Below are 9118 nucleotides of genomic sequence, written 5' to 3' on the forward strand. Positions count from 1 at the left end.
GAGGATGTAAACAAGAACACATTTAAAGGCATGGCATGGGTAAGAAATAAGGATATTGTTTCTCTGGAAATAAGAGAAAGTTTAGAAGTTAAAGAGAAAAGTTAGAGGTATTTGATGTGTGTGTGTATGTGTGTGTGTGTATGTGTGTGTGTGTGTGTGTGTGTGTGTGTGTGTGACAGAGAGAGAGAGAGAGAGAGAGAGAGAGAGAGAGAGAGAGAGAGAGAACATAATGAATGAGGAGATTCTCAGATGAAGGCTGATTTGGAGCCATAAACCCTGAGGAAAGGGGAGTCAACACCCAGGGCTAAATGGGTAAGTCTTCCAGCTTTGCTGACCACTCCTCTGCATTAGTAACATTTCAATCTGTAAGGACAGTGACCAAAAGCCAGTATCTCTTTCAGAGCAGTGTGTGTCCACTTCCTGAAACTCTAGAGTTGTCTATGATTGGGCTTGGGCATTTCCCAAATGACCTGAGTGTATTTATAGACCCTTACACTACACCAATCTTTGATGATTTCATCAGTGGAATGCTGAGTTTTATCCCTTTTAATTTTTACTGTTAACAAATTCCAGGGGCTTACATCCAGTTAACTCCCCCATCCCTATGTATAAAAACATTAGAAAGACCTACCTTGTGTGTGTGTGGGAGGGTTTGAGATATGTATAGTCATTTGTGTGGGAGTATATGTGTGTGAAGACCAGAGGAGAAGCTCTGCCTCCTTTGTCCCCTAGGTGCTATCCACCTTGACCTTTCCTGCTGTCATGACAGGGTGTCTCTCACCTGGTGCTTGACAATCAGTCTAGGCTGGCTGGCTAGCAAGCCCCTGAGACCTGCTTGTCTCTGCCTCCCCAGTGCTGGGCTTGCAAGCATCCACCACCATACCTAGCTTTTTACATGGTTTCTGGGGTTCAAGTTCAAGTCCTCAAGCTTCACCCATGGAACCATCCCCCAAGCCCCAAGAGCTACTTTGCTGAACAGTTTGTCATAGGCAAACATTGAGAAATTACTGAACTATGGTGAAATAGCATAATAAGAAATTTCAAAATTACATTCTGTGAAAATGTTAAGCCCATTGAAAAACCTTCAGCTTAAAACTCTCCTATTGTTTCCTACTTCTGAAATAGAACCAAGTGTAAGACACAGTATAATGTAAAGGAACAGATTGCTACTTCTCTTACAGTGACATCCCATTCAGAGCCTTCTATACAATATAATGTTATACACACACACACACACACACACACACACACACACACATACACACACGCACACAGGGAGAGAGAGAGAGAGAGAGAGAGAGAGAGAGAGAGAGAGAGAGAGAGAGGGAGAGAGAGAAAGAAAGAGAGATGTACTGTATTTATATGATAAAGCCGGCATTTTATAATACCAAATATAGGTATTAGCAACTGGAACCGTGCCTCAGTTATCTCTCTTAAGAAAGATAGTGTGGGAATGCTTTAAACAAATATTTAGTTAAAAATTTGAACAGGCCTGGGGAGTGTAAAGTGTAATATAAATGCTAAATAAAGATAATGTATTCTGAACAGCAAGCTCCTTTGAAATGGGGCCTATGGATTCCATGATCACTCTGTTTATGTATTTTTAGAAACTTTCAGGACCCACTTGCCCACGAATACTCCTACAGCCTGATACTTATGGCCCAGTGACCAGTGAGAAAGGAACAAGCAAGAGGGTGGTATAATAATGTGTATCACAGTATTTCTTTCAATTGCTTAATCAATGTTTATTGCACAATCATGAATAGTTGTGAAGACTTTGTCTTGGCTCATGGTGCCTGGGCTCTCACTTCTGAATGATAGGAACACCACAGGAACAAACAGACAGACTGACAGAAGACCTCAACAAGAACTTCTCTAACAAAGACATACAGTCAACAGATACAAAACAAATATTCAACACCATTAATCATTTGGGAGACGAAATTAGCTGTTACCGATCACACTCAAGTTAGGAAGACCATTATCAAAAAGTGAAAGAGAAGTGTGGGCCAGGACATGGAGCATATCTTTGCATACCAGGGGCATGTCACCTTGTAATGTCATTACAGAAAACAGCATGGAGGTGCTAAAAAATACTGAAAATATAATTATTACTCATTACTGTTCTACCCATGCTACATCTCAGTATTTACCCAAAGAATCTGAAGACAGAATGCAAAGGTTATTGCATTCACTCCTGTGGTTATTGTAGCACTATTTGTAATAGTTGACTAGTAAATTCAACTTGTATCCACCCACCAATAAACATCTAAAGAAAATGGGACACATATGCATAGTGGAATGCTATTCAGCCTTAGAAGCTGGGGACTTGTTTCATGTAAGACAACAGCATGATCATGAAGTTAAATCCACTCACAGAAAGATAAACCTCAAATGTTCTTTTAACAGAACCCTGACACAGATGCAGGGTAAGTAGAATGGTGAGTCTTAGAGGCTGGGGTACAAGAGAATGTGGAGATTGGGCCAATGGATACAATGTTTCAGTTAAGAGGAAAGCGAGACTAAAGTATCTGAAGTGATGGATAAGTTAATTAGTTTGACTCAATCATCCCCCCATTGATAAACATATTAGAATAACTTTGTAACTCATTGTGTTCGCTTTTTATTTGTAACAAAAACACCTGAGAAAACAACTTAGAAGAGGAATATTTATTCTGGCTCACAGTTTCTGAGGGTTCAGCTTTTTTTTCCCCTTAGGGGCTGACTTTATTGCTCTGGGCCTGAGATGAGGTAGAATTCCCTGGTGGCAGGAGAGGCTGGTCCTTTCAGTGTAGGCAGGACATAGAGACACAGAGGGGAAAAGCCAGGTATAAGATATGCCCTTTGAAGATATACCCTACTAACTTGCTTATGCTAGTCAAGACTTCATTCCAGTTTCCTTCACTTCCACATAGTCCATTCAACTATGAATCCATTGAAGGATTAAATCATTGATCAGGTCAAACAGAAGTCCCCTGATCCAGGCACTTCCCCAAGTCCCTTCCTCTGCACATTGCACTGGAGACCAAGCCTTCAAAACACAAGCCTTCTGAAGACATTTCATATTCAAAGCATAGCTTCTGTAAATATATACAATCATCATTTCCTAATAGCTGATAAATACAATAAACATGGGCAAGTCTCTACCATTTATTCGTTACAACTAAACACTGAGGACTTTTTCTAGCATTCATCCATAAAATCCTTATAACACCCTTCTGGGCTAGGTATTGTTAACTATTTCAATTTACAAATATGGAAAGGGAGAGAAAGAGGTACAGTAGATGGTCCAAACTGCATGTTTGAGACAGGATTCTGTTCCGTTGCTCTGCTTATGGCCTCAGACTGTGGTTTTCCTGCCTGCATTTCCTCGGTGCATCAGGATTACAGACACATGCCATAATGGCTGGTGTCTTTCTTATCTTCCTGACTATGAATGATCTACCATTTGCAATGCCTATCAGCTTCTTTCATCTCTGGTAGCTTTTGTCCATATGGCTAAGTGTGACTGGCCATTGGCAAGGGCAAGCACTCTCTCCTAGGCTGCCCTTTCCATTCACTTCGTAGATGAATTGTTAACTCCTAGTCCAATCACCTGTGGCCAGGAAACCAGGGTAAAAGCAAAGTGGGGTCTAGAGTGAATTGCTAAGGGAATAACAGGAGACAGCAGCTGCCAATATATTCTGAAATCTGGTTTGTTCTCATTAATATTGCTTAGTTCTGAGGTGTTCAGATTAAGGTTTTCCTTTTAAATTTTCTTTTCTTCTTTATTTATTTAGTGTTTTTATTTTTAGCAGTGCTGGTGATCGGATGGCTCTTTTGTGAGGCAGGTGAAAGAGCTCTACCACTAAGATGCTTGAATTTGGCTTTGTTAGCTTTCAGACAGTCTCTTATGTAGTCCAGATGGGTCTTGAATGATCTCTTGATCCCCATGCTTCAGTGTGACTCAAGTGCTGGGACATCCAGCATGTTCTCAGAATTTCAATTGTATTTCATGATCACAGCTTCGTGCTAGTAACATATGCAGATGTGTCACAAGAACAAGAATCAGGATTGGAGTTAAAGTACTTGGACGAACTTTTCAGTGTTGTGTAGAACTCATTTTCTCAAGCTATGGATCACAACTCCATTTTGGGTTACATAACTGAATGTGCAAGTCATATACACAAAACAATTGGTAACAGCACACGGTTCTTTTTATTGTTGCTGTTTTTCAAGACAGGGTTTCTCTGTGTAGCTTTGCGCCTTTCCTGGAACTCACTCTGTAGACCAGGCTGGCCTGGAACTCACAGAGATCTGCCTGCCTCTGCCTCCCGAGTGCTGGGATTAAAGGCATGTGCTACCACAGCCTGGCTCAGCACAAGATTCTTGATCATGCAACAATCAGAGATTAATTCAAAATCAAACATGCAGCACATACATCTAAGCCGTATCTGGAAGTGTTTGCCAGGGTTGTATCATGACTTCACTGCAGCCTTGGTTCTGAACATACAGCATGTGCACATTTGCAATGAGTTCCCAGCTACATCCTGGAATGCCAGAAAAGATCACCTGAAACACCAAGGCTTAGATTTGAGACTGTTGTATGCTATGACCTACAGTGTTTTGATTGTATATACCAAACTTTTTGCACTTAAATAAGCATAAATGTATAATTATAGAAAACAAAGACTTGCCAGGTGGTGGTGGCAGTGGCAGCAGAGGTGAGGTGGCAGCAGCGATGGGTGGTGGCACACGCCTTTAATCCTAGCACTTGGGAGACAGAGGTGGGCTGATCTCTGTGAGTTCAAAGCCAGCCTGTTCTACAGAGTGAGTTCCAGGACAGCCAGGGCTACGCAGAAAAACCCTGTCTCAAAAAACTGAAGAGAGAGAGAGAGAGAGAAAGAGAGAGAGAGAGAGAGGGAACAAAGACTTTTAATATTTTCCTATCATCCCTCAGTATCATCACATAAGTATCAAATTAGTATACCTTTGGATTATATTTTGTTAAAATGTTTGATTTTAAAAGTTACTACTTGCATTACTTAAGTTTCATAAAAAAGAAGTCAAATACATTTTGACTTGGAATTAGAACAAAATCTTCAAGAATCTCTGAAATGGCCCTAAACATATTTCTGCCATTTTATAGTACATATTTATGTGAACGGCATTCTCAGCATTAATGATTATAAAATTTAAATGTCAATAAACTCTGGAATATCATGAAGATGCTCTACATCCTGCAATATTAAATATTCAGATGAGATTTAATTCTTGATGTACTGATAAACAAGCACATTCCTTGCATTAGTATGCAAATTTGCTTTCATCTGTCTAAATGGTATGGTTGTAATATCAAAGAATTGTTTTAAAACAAAATTCTTTATAATTTTTTATAAATAAATGCTTGATTTGTGTACCTATTTTATATACTCATAGATCCAAGGTCCTATAAAATAATTTTGGAGCAAAAAATGGGTTGCAAGTAGAAAAAAAAAATGTAAGAAGTCCTAGTTTAGAGGAAGATCAAACTGAGCTCTTATAAGTATCAATAGTAAGGATCTGGGTGAAACCAAAGTTTACACCCTTGGAATAACATGGAATACATACACAATTACCTGGGGGGAGGGGAAGAAACCCACAACAATCACCCGATCACTCAATGCATATTTAAAAGCAAGACAATTCAGTAAAAAACACAATTTTTAGCATTGTTCACTTGATAATTTTTCTAGAAATAGCCGACTTTACCACAAGACTGATGACCAATCACACATGGCAATGTGAGGTCCTGCGTTAGGAAAAGCAGTTTGTGACTACAAAGCCGATCAAATCTAACCGGCCTTAGGGAAATGGAATCCATGACCTTTATCTCATTAGCGAGGGCTTAAGCCCAGGAATGAGTCTCTCCATTGACAACATTCTGGTACCTGGATGGTGGATGAAGTCTCACTCCTGACTTCAATTACTTTCTGGGTTCTATATCATTTGTGCTACAAAGTGACATGTGCCTGTGACATGGGAGGGGCCGAGGGATGTGGGTTTTTAAAGAGGCTCAGAAATCAGTTAGTCTGTTTTCACTGTCAAACTAAAGAGAGAAGGGAAACCCCCAAATGTGGATGGGCCTGCTCAGTGGTTCCCAGTGTCGGAGGCACTAGTGGGAGAGAACACGAACCTACTGGACTTCATTCTTGGGCATCTTTAAACTGAGGGTGGGGTAGGGGGCACTGGCTCAGGGAGGAGGCCATTCATCACAGGCCTGTGTCCTAAAATGGAGGACATGCTTAGTGTTGGGGACAGGGAGTGAAGTTATTAACTTGAAGTTCATGCAGTGGCAGTTACAGGATAGGATGTAAAGTCGGAGGCGTTTGAATGACCACCAATGGGGAGCTGTTGAGAAGGCTCAAAATGTCTCTGAAGAGTGAGTGTCATCATTTGTTTAAAATATTTTCCACATAAAATTACTTTGGCTTCAGCATATCTAGGTATGGACATTTGGGGTGGTATGGGTGGACATTTGATATTAAAAGCATAGAAAAATAAGAAACGGAGGTTATCCCCTTGTTTGGGACGTCAGGAGAGTGGTCTGAAAAATGAGTTTGGCATTTACGTGTTCTGGGATGAGGCGGGGTCGGGTAAGTAAGAGGTAGAGCAGGAGGAGATTAAACAATGCTGGCCAGAAAGCATAAAGTATTCTCCAATTATCCAGCAAATGATTGGTGGAAGGTTGAAGACAGGGCATAGAAGCTTCTGTTAGTATATTACTTTCCTGGGGTAAAAGTGGTCCAATGTACAGATGACAGTACTAATTTATATGAAGAATAAAATTGACATCTAGATTCTAATGGCATTTCTGCTTGTCTGTGATTGTGTCCTTTCAGGATTTTTTTGTGGGAGCAGGGGCAGGGAGGGCAGCAGTTTTTTAAGTCTTTATTCTCACAGATCTTCAATATCTTCAGTATCTCCGCTATGTTGGGCCATAACAACTTGAGACAAAGTTTCCACAGTGACCTCTGGAGCAGAGATACAATGTATTGTATCGAACTTCAAGCGGTCCCCATTTCTGTTGGCCAACCCTCACCAGGGCAGGTTTCCATGCAAGGCATGCTCTCTAAACCCTTGGCTTTAATAGGCCTTCTCTAATTGGTTGTCCTTCATAGACTCCTTCCAGGATAATGGGTTATCATACATCCTGGACGTACATCTTTCCCTACTGCTAAAGGCCCTCCTCAATTATTCATGCTACCATGAATGTTTACTACTTAACATAGTTGCACATTATGTTACTTTTGGTGGTATTTTCATCTCAGACACCTTGCAGGAAGGTTGGTGAGCATGTCAACAAACACCTACTATCCCAGCCCTTAGGAAGCTGAGGTAAGGGGCTGCTGTGAATCTAAGGCCGGCCTGGGTTGCCGTATAAGACTTTAAACCAAAACCAAACTAAAACAAACCCAGAAATCTAATTTTTTAAAAAAAGGACAATTGAATTAATGTCTATGAAAACACACACACACACACACACACACACACACACACACACACACACTAGAAATAGAAATATCACCTAAAATTATCTGGAGAATGATTTTAAGATGGATGGAGTTTTAGAAAGAGGAATTTGAGATTAATTTTGATTTTCTTGGGGGCAAGGTCAACACACAGCTCATGGCCTTTCTTTCTTTTTTTCTCTGGTAGTCCGCCTTTGGCCGGTTCACTTTTTGTTATTCAAGAGTTGGGGAGAAAAGGACGGAAGTTGAAATTCCTGTGTGCTAAGGAAGCCTTCCTGGCACAGCCTTGAAGCTGGTAGGATGCAATGAGTAAACTCAGGTGGTGGCCTGAGATTATCAGCAGCTCTCACTAACCAGACCTTTCCCCTGGTGCACACCCCTGAACCATGGCAACACATGAAGCTTGTTTTACTAACTCGTGGAAACTCGGCAGGGTTAGTCAGCACCTGTGTCCCAAAGCACATGTCAAGCCATGTACCTCGGTTTGGGGTTTGGAGCGCCGGTCTCTACAGTAACAGAAGAAATTGGTGGTGTGGTCTGATTCTCTGGGCCAATTTCACGGGCCTGAGGAAAGAATTGAAGAGTTTATTTTCCGAAACTAGTTCAAGGAACATTCCTTAAGTGAAAAAAAAAATTCAATCAAGAATAATCTTACTTACATTTTAGGGGGAGGCTATTTAATATGGAATTTCCATCTGTGATATATTTAAATTCTAGGCCTCAGGCAACAATAGCAGAGAAAGGGCCCTGTACCCTTCATGAGATGCAAAACAAACGGTAGACGCTGGGGGCGGAGCTTTCCTTTACTTCCCCATAGCTTTCCCTTTTTTCCCCTGGGAGAAGTGATAGCCTGGCTTCACCATCTCAGAAACCACACGTTACTGCTTTTTTCTCTCCCCCTCGTTCCCTTCCCAGCAAACTCTCCTCTTGGCATCAACGTTATTTATCGCAACTTTAATGACTTCGAATTGTTTTGTCTGTCCCCGAACCTAGTAGAAAAGGGGAAGCGTAAGCTCCCCCCCAAAAGCCAGTTGGCAGTCCGCAAGCAGAAGGCTGTCAATATCGAAATACAATACTAGCTTGATCCAGATTTGACGCGCTGACAAAGGCTGGGTTCGCTATTTAGGAAAGCTCAGCCATCTTGACTGAGTACATCGAGCGGGCGGTCCCGTCTTATTGCCTAGGCACTTTACCAGGGATTTCTAAGTTGAGGTAGAACTCCCAGCATCCTTTAGAGCGGAGGCCTAACCCGCTGAAGCTGTCAGTACAAACCCCATTTAGGATGCGGAAAAGAACGCGCAAGTTTCAGACTTTATTATGCATTCTTCCACTCTCGAAAAGGGCAAATTAAACTCCGTACGAGCTTAGAACTTTATTTCTTATTTTCCTTGACCTGTGGCATGTCTTTAGCCCCCCTCCCTCCCACCCCCCACCCCCCACCCCCACCCCCACCCCCACCGGGTAGCAATGGTGGGAGACCAGGGCCCACTCTTTAATGGCTGAATGCACACATTTCACCAGCACATGGTGGTGGATTCGCTGCTCTGCGAATCGCCTCCTCGGAAAGAAAAAGGAAAAAAAAAAAAAAAAAAAAAGTAAAGTGCAAAAGCAGACAAAGACATCTATAA

The sequence above is a fragment of the Peromyscus eremicus genome, chromosome 8b (genome assembly GCF_949786415.1).
Source record: "Peromyscus eremicus chromosome 8b, PerEre_H2_v1, whole genome shotgun sequence".
NCBI lineage: Eukaryota > Metazoa > Chordata > Mammalia > Rodentia > Cricetidae > Peromyscus > Peromyscus eremicus.